A 19,042-nucleotide genomic window follows, 5' to 3' on the forward strand; every position below is an offset into this window, starting at 1 on the left:
TAGACAAAGAAGTAGAAGTATAAAAGGAAATCTTTATCCAGGCGTTAAAGATTCTAATATTTTTAACGTTACATTTTAATTTTACTTTAATAAAACAGAAAATAAAAACACCAAGTACTTGGGAACTTGCATTCAGCCACCTGACTGGGTTGACTGAGTGTCACAGAGTAGTTCCCAGTCTCTCTGAGCACTGCTTCAGAGAACTACCATCATTTAAAAAGAAAACAAAAACAAAATAAAAGCACTTTAGCAAGGAGAAGCCAGCCTCATTTATCATCATTCTTTTTATCCAATCCAATCCTTAGGTCAGACTTGAGGAAACTAAGGCCAGACAGAAAGAATATCTGTTCAGGTTCTCCAGGTGCTCAGTGGCAACTGTCTCCAGCCCTGGTGCTGTGCTCAACTCCCACCACAAACCAGATCTCCAGAGGCCTCTGCATCCAGCAATCTCTGGGTGTCTTAGTGTAAACTGAGTGAACCCCAAATTGCATTGTAAATCCTTCTTAGAAATTCCACAGGCGTGTTGAATAGACAGTAGCTTGCTTTCCTGAACTTGCAAGCTTAACAAAAACGGGTGAGTGCCTAGAGATGAAAGGCAGTCAAAGATGAAACAGAAGATGGTGCACAGACCAGGAGGGGCCACGAGCACGGCAGAGACACACCAGCCTGCAGTCAGGAGATTCGTTGACCTGCTTATGCCAGGAGAACCACATCTGCAGACCAACTGTCCTCTGAGGAGTGAGAGGGCCTATAATTACAGGTGGTTATGACTGGGTCAGAGAGCCACCTCAATTTTTGGAGTTGCTTTTGATGTCTACTGCCTCTTGACCACACATTCCCCACCTTCTACCCCCCAACCTGCTGTCTCAGGTTAATCTCAGGCAAAAACTGTGGCAAAGTTAGCTTTGCTTCCTGGTGTCCCACTGACATACATTAATTACACCCTCACCCCACCACACATTTGCAGCCCAAACAAGCAAATACACACACACACACAAAGATACACACACACACAAAGACACACACACACACACACACACACACACCCTTGTAGTGGGTGGAGTGGCTACCTGAGATTACTCTTGATTCATCTTTCAAACAACTAAAAAAAAAAGAGTCACCTGGCTGTTCCCTCCGGGCCCTGCTCTGAGATCCTGCAGCTGATAGACTAATTGGGGCTAATGTGATAATGGGCAATAATGACATCTACTGCTTTTTATCAGACATTTGCATTTTAACAGAGCCTTTGGGAAAAGCACCAGGGAAGGAGAGAGAGGCAGAAAGGTCTTTCAGAATCTCTTTGGACCGCACTTCAGACCTTCCAAACCTTCTTCAAACACTACCTGAGTTCCAAGGTCCCTCCCCAACTCACCCCTGCGTACCCTGCAAGTCTCTTTCCCTTTTTTTATAAACCTCTTCATTCCTGTTACAGAAAACAAACAGGAAAACTAGACAAAAGGAGTAAGAGAGAAATGCTCTTTCCCCTCACTTCAACTGCACAACCACTTACTTTTGCTTTCACTTGGTCTCTTTTATTTTTCAGGTGAGAAACTTTTTTTTAATTTTGATTACAGAATTTTTGTTTTGATCACAAAACAGTTGTCTCGGCCCAAACTCAATTTCTCTTTTCCTTCTCACAGAAGGGAGGCCTAGTGAGTTAAAGAAATCCACTGATTGCTTAGCTTTGCTCAGGCTGGTGTTTAGGAAGACCAGAGAGGGAAAGTTAATGGTTAGGTGAGGGTATTTTTCCTTGCCAGGAGCACTTACTCACCTGTATGGGAGGAGGGGAAGTACATTTGGGACCCAGTGAAGCAGGTCTTTGGCCCAGGCTGATGTGGATCCCATGAGCATTGAAGAATCAAAGATCTTTCTCCATATTCTATCTGTTTCTTGTCTAAACAGCTTTTTAAAAATTATTCTTTTCATCTCCAGCTTTGGTTTCTTGGCATTTTCCTCTCCTAGCTCTTGTAGGAGCTAGGAGATACAAATGTATGATGAAAACTAGAAAAAAAAAAAGAAGCCAACAACAGAACAAAATGAAACCTTGTGAATGTTAAGAGGAAGTTGAGGACCTGGATAATAGACTTTCACAGTTTTGACTGAGAGCAGTTCTCCCTCATGAACTGTCCCTCCAAATTTCCTGAGGTCCTTACCTGGGGCTATAAGAGACTGGCTTTTCAAAGCCTACTGAAATTGCCAGGGGTCACTATCAAAGAGGGCATTGTGGTGCTGGCAGAGAGAGAAGCTCGGTTCTGGGCTGCCCACGGAACCTAGTCCCCGCACAGCCAGGGCAAATGTCCTGATGCCAAAAATGAAATACAGATTAGTACGTGAGACCGATGCTGAAGATGTTTCACAGTACATCTGTTAATATTAACACATGTAAACTGCCCTTAAACTTCTGCTCTTTTTTTTTTAATATTCTTTCTTCTAGGGGTTGCCTTGGGGGAGCAAGGATGGTGCATTCCCCCCGAAAACAGCTTCGAAGTTGAAAAGAACAGTCACCACCAAATCAATTCCTCATCTATTAACAGGTTGTCTCTCTGTTCTTGAGACACAGGCATAACCTGGTTAGACCTGTTTTGTTTGAACACTAACCCTGTGAGTTGGCCAAATGCAAATGAGCCAATGTTTGTAATCCTTTATTTTATTTTTTTAAAGGGCCCGGTGGCCAATCAGAAGAGGGGGAAGTGACTTAGGGAATTCCCGGTTGGTGGCTTATTGCTTAACATCCTACAAAATGATTTAAAATTATTGTCATATGCATGCATTTATCTTCACTCTGATGAGGGCTCAGGCGTGATAGCTCCCCTGTCTCCCCATTCCCGAAGGAGGTGGCGAGCGTGCCGTCTGCTGCCTGCCCTCCATTAGCCACAGCTATTGGATTTCCCACCCAGAATCTTTAGGTAAATGAGGTAAGTCCTTATTTTTAAACCTTCTTTTGAATCTGGAATTCAACCAACTGAGTGGAAAGAGAAACCTACCTGAAGCAGACAGGTGAAAATAAAACAGCCTCCCGGAGGAGGCTGGCAGGAAGGGAAGTTGCCTCCCCTGTGTTCACATTACTCGAATCTTCTCAGAATTTGATTGGGGAGGCCAGCTAGGCTACTTTGGATGCCATCTGTGAATCTGGTGCATTGCGTCTAGATTTCCCATCCCTGTGGATTTCAAAGCCCCACGGTTTCTTTCTACCTGTGCGACAAAGCCTTTCTCCTGGATTGATTCCGACTTTAACAAATAGGTGGCCAGAGAGAGAGGTGCCTGGATCTAGGTCAGGGAAGAACTTGTAAGCTGAATAGCTGTTGGGGCTCTGAGCACATGCTGTCACTTTCTTGAAATATTTTTTTGTTGATGACATTTCTAACTCATTAGTTATATGGCAAGGCAGATTCATCTTTGGTATGTTCCAGGCTGTAACAGATAAGGGTAGTAGTCGATATTCAGACTCAAAATAATGCCCAGGCACCCCTGAGGATCCTGGGGAGAACCTAGAAATGGTTTTGTCCAGAAAGAGAAATAACAAAATAAATCAAAAGACAATTTGGTAAAGAGTCTTGCCATATCACAAAGGAACGAATCAACTCTTCTTTGTTCCATAATGCGACACTATAACCAGACAACATATGTGAGTCAGCAGCAACAAATGCTATCTAACACAGGGACTCTTCTGATTTTGTTTGGGCACTGTGGAGAGATGTTGGACTCAAGGTGGACAGAATTGGAAGGAGTGTGGTAGCAATATTCATGTTGGTAAATAGTAGCACTGAGTGAGGGTGAATGACATTTTCACCACTGACTTTGCAAAGAGTTTGTGTACTCCCAGTATTGTGGGAGCATGTGTCTCTTTATGGGAAAGCTTAAGATTCTGTGAGACTGAGTTCACAGGTGTCTTTGTTGGTTATCTGACTGACCTTAGTAACAGAAAGAAAACGAGAGAATGTTTGGATGCATTCTGAGAATTTCCTGGTTTAAGATCTAGTTGAGGACAGGTTCTATATGCATAGTGTGCAAATGTGTGCCCATAGAACGTTCTGATGTGTAAAAGGGTAGCTGGTGATCATGGATGCATGTGTGCTAATTAATTCCCCAGGTCATGGGGAAAGTTGATTTCCAACAGTAGAGGAAAAATCGTGTATTATGAAGAATTCATTAATAAGCATGTTATCAGAAAAGGCTCTGAAGAGATTTTAAGAATGGCTTTAATTGAAGTTTATGACATTTGGAGTTTGCAGAAGGTTGTCCTGTTTTTGAGACCTTAAATTCTGAGACTATAAACTAAAGCATTCTTAGTTCACTTCATAGTCTTGTAATCCAAAATCATGTAGGATTATTTCCCCACTATTTGCTAATGGGTCTTGTAGATAGATTTTAAATAATTATGATGATAGACTATAAAATGAAGGCTATTTGGGAACCTGTGATTCTATGTGAAAAAACTGATAAATATAATAAAGACAATCTTTCACCATGCTTCCAAAGTATTTTACAGGGCATTTAAAAAGAAAGTAACTTTGAGGAAACATTTGTTCTTGAGTTCTCAGACATTACTCTTCAAGATGGCGGAACTACCCAGGACTTTTAAAGGTGGCTATGGATAAAGGCAATACCTTTGACCCAAGTCCCTTACATATAAAATGTATCAGATTCACATATATATATATATATATATATATATATATATATATATATAAAATCATCCATATATAATTCGTGTGATTGTATTTGTGATATCTTATAATAAGATAACTACATATTAAACACAAACAACCCTGGGTATTTTTCATTTCCTAATATATTGTGAGCTTTCTCAAATGGAAGGATCTTGGGTCTTCCTGGACCTCTGAAATATCCTACATTCACGCTCATGAGTCCATGTTTCTTCTCTTGATTCTACTCTTTTTATTTGACCAGTTTTCCCCAGATTATCTTTCAAAATCTTTTTGACTTCCTGAGAGACAGAAAAAATGAAATGGAGAGGTTAAAACATTTACTAAACAGCATTCAATTAGCTAATTGGAAACTGGAAGGAACTGGTATCAGATCTCAGGTCAGAATGTGAGTGCATTTGACCAAAGTTCAGTTCTAAGAAATAGAATATGGGTTTCTGGAATCTTGCAATGCTTTTTCTTGTTTTCCTCTTCATTCATCACACCCCCAATTCCAAAATTCAGAGATTTTTAGAGCAAGTTATATGTTTCATATTATTTTGCTTTCTGAAATCCTATTTAAGAATTCTATTTAATATTAAAGTATCAAACACCAGATATGGAAATTTAGATTATGGAAATACTATTCCTTCTTTCCCTCAGAAGGAATTATCTCTAAATACTTAAAACAGATCTAGTTTTCAAGACTTCTGGGGGGTGAGGTGGGATGGATACTAAGAATGCCATAGTAAAACCTGCTAGGACACTTGAGAAGCTACAGTTTAAGGGACCAAACTTAAATTTGGAAACTGTTTTTCAGTGATGTCTCTTTGCCACTGTTTCAGTCCATTTGTCTTGTTAAGACTGCTCTCTGGTAGCTCTGAAGGGACATTTTTGCTATGAAGCGTTGTCTCCCTTGGTGCCTTATTGTTTGAGACTATGCAGTCTCACCCCGGCTCTGTCACTGGTAACTGGCCGAGTAGGGTGGCTTTCAGCTTGGGTAAGTAGAATCTGCCACAGAGAGTATCATCTGAAACACGAGCAGGAAATCCTTGTCTGGGAGAACATTTCGCCATGGTTCTTTTTAAACCTGTTGCTGAATAATTGGAGGGACAGGGAATGTAATAAACCTTCATGCTTTTAATTCAATTTTTAAATAATGTAATTCAAAATAAATAGTTTCCTCTAAGGATCAGGTCATTATGCTCTTATGCTCTTGTGAGATATATTAAACTTTAAAGTAGTCAGGGTTTGTTTTTTTTGTTATTTTTTTCTTTTTGGGTCACACCTGGCAATGCACAGAGATTACTCTTGGCTCTGCACTCAGGAATTACTCCTGGTGGTGTTCAAGGGACCATATGGGATGCTGGGAATCAAACCCAGGTTGGCTGAGTGCAAGGCAAATACCCTACCTGCTGTGCTATTGCTCCAGCCCCGAAAGTAATCAGGGTTTTAAAGGGTCAGGTTACTAGGTTTTTTAGAAAACAAAAATACGGTAAGAAGGATGTCTCTCTTCTGGGAACTCATTAGGATGATATGTATATTCAAGTTTCAGAAAATTGAAGCAGAAAATTCATAGTTATTTGATTAAAAACAACCACAACAACAATTTTATTTGACTTGAATGTGGGGAAAATATTTCTTTAAGAATCTCCCATGAGGAATTTCAGACTCATACTTCTGCGTGACTGGAGTGGTGTGAACAAGTCAATGTGAAGGACAGTGTACCAAATAAGTAACTAAGAGACCTAGTTTTCTCACCCTCTCAAAGCTTCATGCCCACAATCTACCTCTCTTCATGTTTGTATCCAAACCTGGATGAAAGACGTTTCATTTTTATTATCTTTAAGCTTCATTTAAACTTTCAGGTTCCGATGACTGGAGTGGGGAAAATCAGACTTGCTGAGAGGTCAGCAGGATTCACTTAAAATCTATGAAAATTGAGGAAGGGGTGGGAGATGTCTTCCTATGAATGAGAGAAGGGGAAAATCAGTTGGAATTTTTAAATGTCACCTGTGAGGTCTTGGAATTTTGGCTAAAGAACATAGCTGGTAGAGGTACTGCATCGGGACACCTGGAGACTTATTAAGAAGTTTAAGTCAGTTTCTATGACATTATCCTATCTCTAACAATTTGCCTCATGTGTCCAAACTTGGAAGGAGTGTATAAATGGAAGAAACCAACTGTTTTGTATCACAGAAAAGAGTTGGTATCTAAGAGAATACTAATAAATTATTTTATAAAGCACCAAAGCAAACTTCTTAGAATTGAATATTAGGTTGCTTGCTGAGTCTACTTAGTTTGTGTGATGCTGGCCATCTTGCCTGACTATCCATAAATTATCGGTAAATCCAATGAACTCGCTTCTCTTGGAGTACCACTACTCTAGGGGGACTACCCCCCGGAAGTATGGCTGGTTGAGCCCCTGGGCAGACAGCCTAGATAATGTAATGTTCCCAGAGGGACTCAGCTCGTATCTGGAGCAATCCGAGCTTTCAACAGGGTCAAGCAGGGTGGCCCATTTAAAGAGGCTCCCAGGGTTTTAATTGGCCTTGTTTTAAAAAAGACACCCTGTAAAAATACTCCTTTGAAAATTGATTTCACTAGCACCTAACCACACTCTGTCTTCAGTTTGTTTTATAGGGCTGGGCTCCTTGTTCTGGTTCATTGGATTCACATTATCTCTTTTCTCCAATCTTTACTCACACCCTGGCCCTCAGAGCCTCTTTCCCTTCCTTTTTCAGAAGCATCTTAATCCTTATTAAGAGTATCTGCCTATATCATTTTTTAAAAAGGGATATGAGACTGGGGAGATAGCTCAAAGAACTGAAGTGTATGTTTAGCTTGCTGTGGATCCATGGCAACGCATAATTTCCGAGCACTTTCAGGAGCAAACTTCAAGCACTAAATCAAGAGTAGCACCCTGAGTACCACCAGTTATGGCCCCCAAACCAAGCCAAATTACAACGCAGAATTCAAATAAAATAAGCAATATGAGTACATCTAAAATATATTTTCGATGCAGCCAAAGTTCCCTAAGCATCTATTACATTATCTTGATTCTCAGACTAATAAATCATCTCATCAACTGCACTTTTTGGTTGGGGAGATGAGTGGTTAGGGGCCATAACCAGAAGTACACAGAGCTTACTCCTGGCTCTGTCCTCAGTAGGCACTCCTGATAGTGCTTGGGGGACCAGGGTTGGATGCATGTAAAGCAAGTGCCTTAATCCCCCTACTATCTCCCTGGCTCCAATACACTATTTAACAGAATTATTCATTTTTGTTTTTTATGACCTTGAGTCAATGACATTATCTTTGCTGTTATGTTGTAATTCCCTTACTCAAGATCATAGGCACAAAATAAGCAATATAGGGCAAGGGACCTGATTTTTAGTTTCCAGAAATTTCCAGTTTTAGATTCCAGAAATTTTAATCAACCTGCCCTTTTTATCTCAGCCTGTTGCAAATTTCCTTTAAAAGTCGGTTTGAAAAAAAAATCGGTTTGAATTTTATTAGAATAGAAAAATATTTTATACTTTTTTATATGTGACAAGGACTGGAGAGATAGCACAGTGGTAGGGCCTTGCATGCGGCCTACCCGGGTTCAATTCCTTCGTCCCTCTCGAAGAGCCCGACAAGCTACCAAGAGTATCTTGCCTGAATATCAGAGCCTGGCAAGCTACCCGTGGCGTATTTGATATGCCAAAAACAGTAACAACAAGTCTCACAATGGAGATGTTTCTGGTGCCTGCTCGAGCAAATCGATGAGCAATGGGACAACAGTGCTACAGAGCTACAGTGCTATATGTAACAATGGAACTCAGAGAATATGATTGATATTATTTCCAGATATTATTATAGGACTCCTCTTAGAAGCATTGAAAAAATTCCTTAAACAGAGTTAATGATATATTTTAGTATATATAAAGTAGGTGGAGTCTGAGAGGGGAGAATGACTGGTACCAAGACTCCTTTTGTTCTTACCTTAGACGTTAGTCTCGCACCCAATTCAACCTCTGTCTCATTAGAAAATCAGGGAGCACTTAGCTCACCTTTTCCCCATCTTAACTGCATTGGCAAGAAGCAGTGGAACTGCAGGACATTGATAAGTGGACTCTACTGCTGTGAATGTGAAGGGGTGGAAGGCTGTGAGCTCTCTGTTTTGTCTTGTTTGGGGGACAGCCTCTGTTGTGTTCAGGGCTACTCCTCACTCTGTACTTGAGGGTTGCTTCTGACAGTGCTCAATTTTTGGATTGGTGGTCAGAGGTTCAGTTAGGGCCAGGGATTGAATTCAGACCAACTGCATGCGAAGCATGAACTCGGTCCCTTGAACTATCTCTCCAGCCGACTGTGAGTTTTCATTGCCTGGGAGCGGGTGGAATATGGTGCAAAGAATGTTGGGTTTCGAATTCGGCAGAATATTTGAGGCTGGGCTCACATTTGGATTGCTGGGTAGTTGAAAGGCCTTTAGGTGAATTATGTAAGCTCGAGAATAAAATTTCCTCACCTGGAAAATGGGGTTAATAACACCTATTGCACAGGGCTGTTGTAAGGATTAAATGAGACAAGGAATCTGAAAGCTCCTGAAAGAATGCTCGTGAGAATGGAACAAAAATGAAAGCATTTGCCCTGCATGTAGATGAACCCCCACGCCCTCATTGGATTCCCAGAACTCTTTACGGTTCGGCCAAAACTGCCAAAAGTGATCCCTGAACACAGAACCAGGACTTAGCTCTGTGCACTTCTAGCAGTGACTCCAATCCTCGCTTAAAAAAAATACTTGTGATTAAGTGATTAGTAATTTGTGGAATGGAAATTGATAAAAATTCCTCAATCATCTTATTTAAGCATTTTTATTTTGATGATTTTAGTTTGGGGATCATACCTGGCAATGCTTAGGGGTTACTCCTGGTCTTGTACTCAGGTATTATACCTGGTGGTGCTCAGAGGACTCTGTGGGATATTGGGGGTCAGACCTGAGTCAGACACGTGCAAGGCAAGTGCTTCACCTGCTCTACTACCTCTCAGGCTCTCGATCGTTTTATTTTTGGCAAGTACCTACTGGATTAGACTGGATTATTTGTTTGTTTAAATGATTGACATTGATTGTATAGTGTGATCTTGGGAAAGAAATATATTAGGGTTTTTACTTGGAACCCATCAGCAGAGAGATGGGTGAACCATGCCCATGGGGGGACCTCCAAATTTACCTCCTTGTTTTTAACTGGCTGTAAGTGATAAGACATATGGAATTCAGAAAATACCTGGGAAAAGCACATCACATTTTTTTTTAGCATGTCTTTGTGCCTTGGTATGTGGGGTCTCTAGAGAAAACTGATCCATTCCTTTTCTTGTCAGTTCTTATAACAACTGCAATATCATGTCCCGTTGGCAATCCCTATCATTCTTGAGAGTCTCTCCTGACCATAGAAATGAAGGCCTTAACTTGGGCATTCTTGGGTAAAAGTTCATACACATTTTATCAAAACATTGTAGGCTCTTCCTCTTGATACATTGTTTAAATGAGGTTACTGGTCAATTGGAAGTGTTTTTTAGAAGTTATTTGAGAGGAGAAAGAGATCCATGCTGTGAAAAAGCAAGGGCTCCTAGCCTGGGATCCAAGGGTCTCCTAGCATCTATGGAGAGAATTCAGGAGAGTTGTAAACTTGGATGTAAAAAAAAAAACCTACTTTTTAATTTTTGGTAAACTGACTAAAATTTCATGTCTCTTTCAATATGAAGGTAGACAAAACTCCACAGCAGCAGTAGCTGTAACCATACTGTCATCTCAGAAATTATAGAAATTTTTATATCATGTTACACTTGCTGTAGATGCCCTAAATCATTGACTTTTATCACTCCCTCCATATTGAACACATTATCTAATGTGTTCATAAAAAATAACACATATTATAATGGTATCTCAATCTAACTTAAAAGTAAAGTATTTTCTAATCTTGTATGCTTTACTTATTTTGATAATGGCTCTATAGGCCAAACTAGACTGTAGAAAGGCCAAGAAACTGATATTTATGACATTTGCTTACATAGGGTTAAGGAAACGATCCCACACAGCATTAACTAATAACTGTATTTTGTCAAAATAGAAGTATATTTTCTTCCCACCAATTGTTTCGGCCTATGGAGAGCTTTGGAGTTGTGAAGGCCGCTCAGAATCATGGGATAATGACAATAATAATAATGGAAATAAGAGCTCATGTTTGTTGAGGGTCTGCTGTGAGTGTGGACAGATATCATGTTGTACAACCTCTCCCAACCTTGTAGCTGCCTCAGGAGGTTGCTTGTATGACAAAGACAAAACATTTTCCCTTATGGCCACAGAACATTGGTGCAGGTGGACGTCAAAGTTGGGCCAAGGAATAAGGTGCGTGTTGTGGGTATACAGTCTGCGTAATGACACAGGCTTCCACCTTTAGGAAGGCTTTGCCCTTGGTTTCAAGTTCTTCTGACTTTGCTAGGCTGAAATTCTTGATACATTTTGCACAAAGAGTTCCAAGTTTTCCTTTTGCATTGAGCCCGGCAATATAGCTGAGCCCGCCCCTGGAGGTTGTGGAATGTTTTAGCGCATGTGATTGCTTCCACCCCTGGATAGCCGGGAGCCGTCTGGAGACGTCCCTGCTCCTTTCAGTTTTTCCTCATCTAACTGAGCTCTAGTGGAAAACTGAGGCCTGACAAGGAGTGCTCCTGGAGGCTCTGAGTTGGTGAGTTTTCTAATTTTGTCTGAGCCCTGAAGATTTCCTGCCAAGTAATCAGCGTTTGAATAATTGACTAAAGGGGATTAGATTCCTTGGAACACCTTTCTGGTCAGAAATGGATTGCTTCGCTGATGAGCATTTGCATTTTGTGTTTTCCGAAGGACTTACTACATAGACCCGTGTACTAAAAGCAGAGCAAAGAGCATTCTGGAAGGGAAAATGAAACCCAATGCGGTGTCTGCCGTTCTTGTAGAAAGAAAAAAAAGGAACTTGGATCCTGGTCTATTGTCACTTCATGATTGTCTGTACAAAAAGAAAATCTGACTTCTAACTTGTGAGAAAATTTAGGTAATTTTTACTACCCAAGTCGCAAAAATAATAATGGAACAAGCCTCCCGAGTTTCTGTCTATATTTGACAACTAAGTTTTTACAAACTGTTCCAAGGTCACGGGCATGGTGCTGGTAGGAGAGAGGGAGAACTTTCCTAGATTTGTTTCTCAGGAGGACGGAATTCAGGTGTCTCAAACCACACAGCCACAAATTTTCTCTGCTCGATGTGACACGTACCACACACAATGTGTCTTTCACCATGAACCCTGTAGGATGGCTCAGACAGCAGCTGTTGTTCCTTTAGATGTCACCCCTCCCCCTTTCCTTTTACAGTAGTTCCCCCCACCCCCTTCCTTGCTGGTTATACTATACTTGCTCTATTATAATGGTGAATGTCTGAGGTGACTTGAGGCAGCCAAGCCCAACCCCTAAATCAATCTGGGGTTGACTTCAGCAGGAAGTCAGACCAAAGTTTTAACAGACAGGTAGGAATTATACGGGGCTTCTCTAATACCTGAAGTGATATACTTTATAGGGAACTTGTACTTTGGGGCCCACCGATGACAAATATGCCTCCTATTTGTCTTTTGGGGAAAATCTCTATGGGTACTGCACTGAAAGGATCTTAACCCACAAATAATAAGTATGAGGTTCTAAGGGATTTCCACTTCTCTAGAAATACAAAGATCCACTTTCATAGCTGCACACAAAAAACCGTGTTGCTCGTACCAGCCTCCTACACTTATTATAATGCATCATGTCTGTTTACCAGCTCTGCGACTTTACATGAGTTACTTAAGTTCTCTGTGCCTATTCATCTGTAAAAAGGGGAAAATATTTGTAACAAATACTTGGAAGTTATTGAAAGGATTAAATGAGATAATTAATGTAAAGAGTAGCTCAATTCCTCACATATTATAAACAACAAATGCAGACTATGATCTTTGCTATCGTTTCATTAGTTTTGTAATTATACAGTCTATGAAATTCCAAATTGGTGGTTGTTGATCTTTTCTCGGCTGGAGCATTGCTGCTGTTCTTTTACTGGGAAGAGTCTGGAATCTCAAAATGGTCAAATCCATTGTCTCCATTCATCCTGACCCCTCCCTGATTCTGATCCCCACCTCTCTCTTACCTTCCTCCACCCTTCTTGCATTCTTGAGCAGTTGGTCTTATTTATTTTTCAGTCAACTGAGGGTGTTGTTAAATCTTTTATTTTTCTGGTTGCCCGATTTGGTTCCGAGGCACTCCTCTCCCTGCCTGCTCATGACAAGAATGCTTGGGAATGCTCAGCCAGCCATATCCCTGTTCTGTTGGAACACCCTGTTTCAACGCTGCTTGAGATGTGGCATTCTTGAGGCCATCTCCATGCAATCCCAGGCCATTCCTCCGCCTCCCAGTGTTAAGCTGGTGGTCGGGTGTAATGAGTGTGATGACTGAGTGAAATTAGAGTGGGCAGTCTGGTGAGTTAGGGTTCATTACGGGGGAGGCGTGTTATATGAAGGAGCACTGTGGGGGAACAGATGGAGACAGAGACTGATGTTTAGGGCGACAGAGAAAGAGTGAATTCTTTATGTGTTGCCGAATTGAACATTGCCCATGTGTCCTGAACTTTCTTCTCAAAGTCTAAAAAAAGATACTCAGAGACTTCCTCAGCTCATGTGTGTTGAAGAAGGGCTGATGATGCCATTGCTTAATTAGTGGTGTTGTGATCTCCTTTAGAGTTATGTTTAGCTTTCTGTGGCCTTTTATTTTTGGCTTGACCTCATCATGTGATATATTGACAAAGTGATGAGAAAGGAGAGAATGGTCCTGCTGGATTCATACAGAAATCACACCTTGAACATCTGAACATCTCAGGCCCTTTCCACCTGGTACCTGGGATCTCCAGCCACTTGGCATGGCATGAGTGGATCTGCACAGCTTGCTATGGAGGTAGGGAGCCTCATTTTCCTGATGGCAAAATCCAGAATCCATGGGTCAGGGGTTTTTCAAATCATTCAGATTACAAGGAGTTGGGCCCAGGAAGTTTGTGGGAGAGTCTAAACTGCAATTCAGGTGCTCCCAGGTTCTTTAGAAGGTAACCCCAGAGACCACACCTATTCTCTAAACCATATTGACTTTCGGAAGTCAACCGTTTGGAAGAGTGTGGTTTGGGTTTTGATCATATCCCGGCAGCCCCTTCTCTGCCCTTTTAAATCTGATTCATGATCTTAACCTGTGTTGGCTGGAGGCTGGCCATGTCGTTCTGCAGATCTTGGACACCCCTCAGTGCCCTCACAGAATCAGCCAGTGGAAAAGTACAGTGTCTTCTGGCCACTTGGCTCTGTCAGCTCCTGCTGACCTTCTCCATCCCTCCTTTTCGTCTAAGGGAGTGGGTGGGCAGCATCCAGATGAAAAGCACAGGTTTTTCTTTAGTTTTATAGGAAAAACAAATTGGCATGAATGCTCAGTCAAACCAGCTCAGGCTGTTTGGGCAGATGCCTTTCTTTGCTTTTTTCTGTTTATTTTCCAACAAATCAATGCTTAACTGCGTTGTTATCGGAGCAGAGCAACAGGTGCAAAAAAATAACTCTGCTGCCAACTCAAATGAAAAGGTAGGGCTTATACCCTCTGGGAGGCATTCAGAAGATAACAGAAGCCCCTGCCAGCAACTGAATTAACAGCTCTGTTTACGGTGGGTTTTATGTTAACAACCTGCTCCTAACCCTCCGACACATAAACACACCATTGTCTTGGAGAGAGACATTCAACCTTGCAGACAACCAACTGCTTTATTCTGCCCCGAGTGGGGATTGGTTTTGGCTGAGGCCGCTTTGTGAAACTCAGGAGCATTACCCTGGCTGCCAAGTCCATGTCTTAGTGAAGGTTTCCGGGGAAGGTGAGGGCACGGGGTTGCCGGAGAGAAGAGGATTCATCCTGCTTTTAAGTGTAGTTGAAGTTCTTTTCAAGGTCGGTTGTTGCCAAATACCGAAGCAAGTTGCATGACACCCTCTGCTCTTGCCCCACTCCATCCCCAGTAGAATGTGAGAAATGAACTCGGATGACTTTGGAAAGAGCAGATTGTTTTGGAAGTGCTGTCCTTACTGAACCAGGGCAGGGCCATCGCTATGCTTTATTTGCTGTTGTGTCCCATATTTGTTGGCAGGACGGAATAAATATTGCTATCAGCTGGCGCAGCATTTCTTAATGATTATTACTCCACACTGGAAGCTTGGACACACATTTTCTTGGGTATGAGATCTAAAATCTTGGGTGACTAAGTCATTTTTTGGAGGGCTCATCTAGAGGTGGAATAGGGTAAAGGATGATTCAGCCACCAGATTTTCTTGGCGCTAATCATCACGATAAAAATCCTATGCAAGTATTGGAGAATAGTACTTGCATAGGATTTTTATCGTGTACAAAAAATAAGGTTTGTTTGGATCAGTCCTCAGATCAGAACTTGTAAGTCGCTGAGTCTGGAATGGAATGATTATGTGTTATCGGTTTATTTGGCTTATTTCAAGTTAGCAAATGATATCTTAAGGGAATCCCTACTAATGGCCTGGATCTTGAGTTCTTGGGTTACATGTATGGTCTCTAACTTTACAAGGATTTCCTGGCACTCTTGGAAGTTTCTTTGAAAGCTGATCTCCTAGAGTATCTGCATCTTATTGTGCTGAAATAAGGGAAGGCAAGTAGGTAAATCTATGACCAGAAGTTCTCAGCTTAAGGATATATTAGTGAGCTTCTTAAAAAATAGAGATACTGATTCCAATGTTGGCAGTGGCACTGCAGAAAACTTAAAGCTTTTTGTATGTGTGACATTTTGTGTGATATTGATGTGGATGATCTAGAGACCAACTTTTGATAAGCAACTGTATGGCCTCCTTGGTCAAGTAGGAAAATAACTATTATTCATAGTAATCTGAGTGCTTCTGTTCCTGTAAATAAGACTTTCCAAAGACCAAAAAGATTGTGAGGCCTGTTTGTATGCTATACTTTATTTGCTCAACTTTATGATTTGGTCTAGAACAGAGAAAGAAGCACAATGAGTAAGTAGATAAGATGGAGACGTAAAATGAAGTTCAGAGTGGTAGGGGAATGGTGATTCTTCATTCACTGTCAAAGAGAGGGCTAAAAGGACCCGGAAGCATGCACTCAGCTATTAGTAGAGAGAGACAGTAGGTCCCATTCTGATGTTGTTATAAGCAACACCCAGGCCATATAAGAGAGCAAGAATGGGATTTTTTTTGTTTCCTTTATTGGTTTTTGGGCCCTACCTCATGATGCTCAACAGTATACTTTTAGCTCTGTGCTCAGGGGTTATTTCTGGTGGTGCTCCAGGGTCACATGGGGTTTTGGAAATTGTACTGGAGTTGGCTGTGTAGAAGGCAAGTGTACTATCTGCTCTACTTTCTGGCCCCAAGAACGGAATTTCTTTGGCCTCTTAAAGGGTCAGAGTAAATTTACATCTCCATATCGATTCTACTATAAACTTTTCTTTAGCTATTAATCCAACGTAAGTACAACAGAGATTTATTAACAACTCCTGCTGCCCACTGGATATGTGTCAGTGGATAATAGAGGTCTTGGGTCCATCAAAGACACGCAAAATCAGGTGTGAGTATACATTTTTGGTAGGAGAAATTCTGGATTCTGTTATGATTTTTTTTTGCTCTACACTAATATGTGATGACATTTATATGGAAATAGAAAAAATGTAATCAAAATACTAGAGATTTGGGAAGTATTTTCCCCTGTGAATCTTTTTAAAAAATTTTTATTAGTAAATCACTGTGGGGTACAGTTACAAACTTATAAACTTTCATGTTTGTATTTGGTTTACATCCCTCCACCAGTGCCCATTTTCCTCCACCAATGTTCCCAGTATCTCTCCTACCACCCCCACCCCAACCCCCACCACCCTACCCTGCCTCTGTGGCAGGGCATTCCCTTTTGTTCTCTCTCCTGTTGGATGTTGTAGTTTGCGATAGAGGTATTGAGTGGCCATTATGTTCAGTCTATAGTCTACTTTTGGTACGCAGCTTTCAGCCCGAGTGGATCCTCCCAATATTCTCTACTAGGTGTTCCCTTCTTTGTCTCTGCTGCCTTTTTCCCCAGCATGTGAGGCCAGTTTTCAATCTGTGGGGCAGACTTCATGGTTCTAATCTCTACTACTTTTGGGTATTAGTGTCTCATGTTGTGATATTAAAAGTTCCTCTGACCTTCCAAAAATCAGAGTTTTCTCTGTTATTCTTTATGTCATATATGAAAGGAATTGATAAGGGTCCCAAGTGTTTTATCTATAGTATATCTTGTTTTTAAATCAATTTTGGTGCATATTCGCAGTCAATGTCTGCGTCTTGTCTGAGTCTGGCACCAAAAATGATAAAATCAGCGTAGCATGTATTTCCAAATGCCTCACTATCAGTAAAGTGTATCTATAATGGATCAACACTCGGTCTCCCAATACTGCATCATTGCTCATGAAAACGCATGAAAGCCCAGGAATAATACTTTGGATGTTGCCCCTGGGAACATGAAATGTCTGTTTCAAAACACATTATGAGGGTGTAATATTACCTCTGATGTAATTCTGAGAGGATCAAATACATTCTCCAAGCTTGATTCATATTTTGATTCATTTGAAAAACACGAATTATTGTTTGCATTATATTGAGTTAGATTTCACCTACATGTGCATTTTCTTTTCTCATATTCACAAGTAGTTCTTTTGAAAAGCCAGCCATATTGAAAGAGGAAGTTAGGAACTCATTGCCACATCTTTAGGACAAGTGCTGTGAATTCACCTACTGGTCACTTTTAGGACGATGCATGTTCTGAATATCTGTCATTGCGACAGTAATTATTTAAAATGTCTAATTGCTCCTCTGGCTTGAGGATTAAAAATACCCACATGACATAGTCAGGACCATGGCAGTTTAAAGCTGATGTGGTTGAATGCATAAAGGAGCTTAGAGGAAAGCAAACTGTGACTTTGAGACTCCATCTCTTGCGACTGGGAGCAGGGAACGTAGGTGGAAGTCCTGGTTCAGCTCCCCATGGCTCTCCAGCCTGAGATGGAGCAAATGAGCTGGCACAAATGATGCTTTTTGGTCTGAGATTGAATTCAGATAAAGCACAAAGAATTATGGACGTGATTGTTTTCAGCATTAAGATAGAGACAACTTTATTGCATCATAGGTGAAGTATTTATATGCTATATTATCCATGTGTACATGTATATAGGTACCTACACACACACACACACATATATATATATATATATATGAGCACAATATATAGGAAAATTTATTTCAATGGCTTAAAGTATCATTAATAGGGTCAGGGAGATAAGTGATTAAATGACAGAGTATAGGCTTCTAACTCAAGACTGAGTTAGATTTCAGGTATATCATGGCCCTTTGAGCACCAGTAGGTGTGGCCCCTATTAAAGAAAAAAAGAGTAGTTTCAATAAAACATATCCAGTGTTTGAATCATTAATATATTCCTATATCAGATTTTTTAGAAGTGGCAAAATGAAGGCAGTTTTTTTTTTCCACTCTGAAAGAAGCTCTTGGCTGTGTTGAGAGCGATGGCTTAGGTTATTCTGTTAAGGAGAGAACAAGATCTTGATGAAGGTCCCTGCCTGACTTGTGGTCTTAACAAAGGGGTGAGTCCCTCAGTGACGAGGATGAACACAGTGGCTAAGTATGCCGCCTGAGGGAGTCACTGAGGGCAACTTTCTTCTCTAGCAAGGCACCCACTTTTCAGCAGAAAGTCTTCAAAATGTGCTTGTTAGACAGGCAAAGTTTGAATTCTTTTGTACTGCCAATCCTTAAAAGCTGTGTGACCTTGACCAAGTGAAATTGTATGCCCTGTGAGCATCACATAGGCCAGCTCTTAAGTGACCCAATACTGGGGCTGGAGCGATAGCACAGTAGGTAGGGCATTTGCCTTGCACACGGCCGACCTGGATTTGATTCCCAGCATCCCATATGGTCAGCATCCCAATTCCTGAGTGCAGAGCCAGGAGTAACCCCTGAGCATTGCCGGGTGTGACCCAAAAATCAAATTAAAAAAAAGTGACTCAATGCCTTATTGAGAGCACTGACAAAGATAGTGTATTTAAAACAATTAACACAGAGCCAATGCTTCTTAAATTTTCAATATATCTTAGCATAGGATAATAATAATAACAGTTGTTATTTTTATATCCTTCAATCCTAAGTTTTAGTAGGCCCATAACTCCTTCCAGCGAGAGGCCCAAAGTTATCAGCATTTCCTTTGCTGAAAGATTCTCTGTGTATTTAAGAGGTCACCCGAACAATCCTTGACCTTGTGAGGGTTTACAAGACTA

The 19,042-nt window shown here is 41.0% G+C and overlaps 1 protein-coding gene across 1 annotated transcript in view; it reads left to right on the forward strand.

Moving 5' to 3' along the window:
• Positions 1-2,810: 2,810 nt before the first annotated feature.
• EHF (ETS homologous factor) overlaps positions 2,811-19,042 on the forward strand; it is a 42,599-nt gene continuing 26,367 nt past the window's right edge. The window contains exon 1 of the mRNA XM_055141957.1: positions 2,811-2,915. The gene's annotated coding sequence lies outside the window, so the exon portion shown is untranslated. The remainder of the gene's footprint in view (positions 2,916-19,042) is intronic.

The sequence above is a fragment of the Sorex araneus genome, chromosome 6 (assembly GCF_027595985.1).
Source record: "Sorex araneus isolate mSorAra2 chromosome 6, mSorAra2.pri, whole genome shotgun sequence".
NCBI classification, from domain to species: domain Eukaryota; kingdom Metazoa; phylum Chordata; class Mammalia; order Eulipotyphla; family Soricidae; genus Sorex; species Sorex araneus.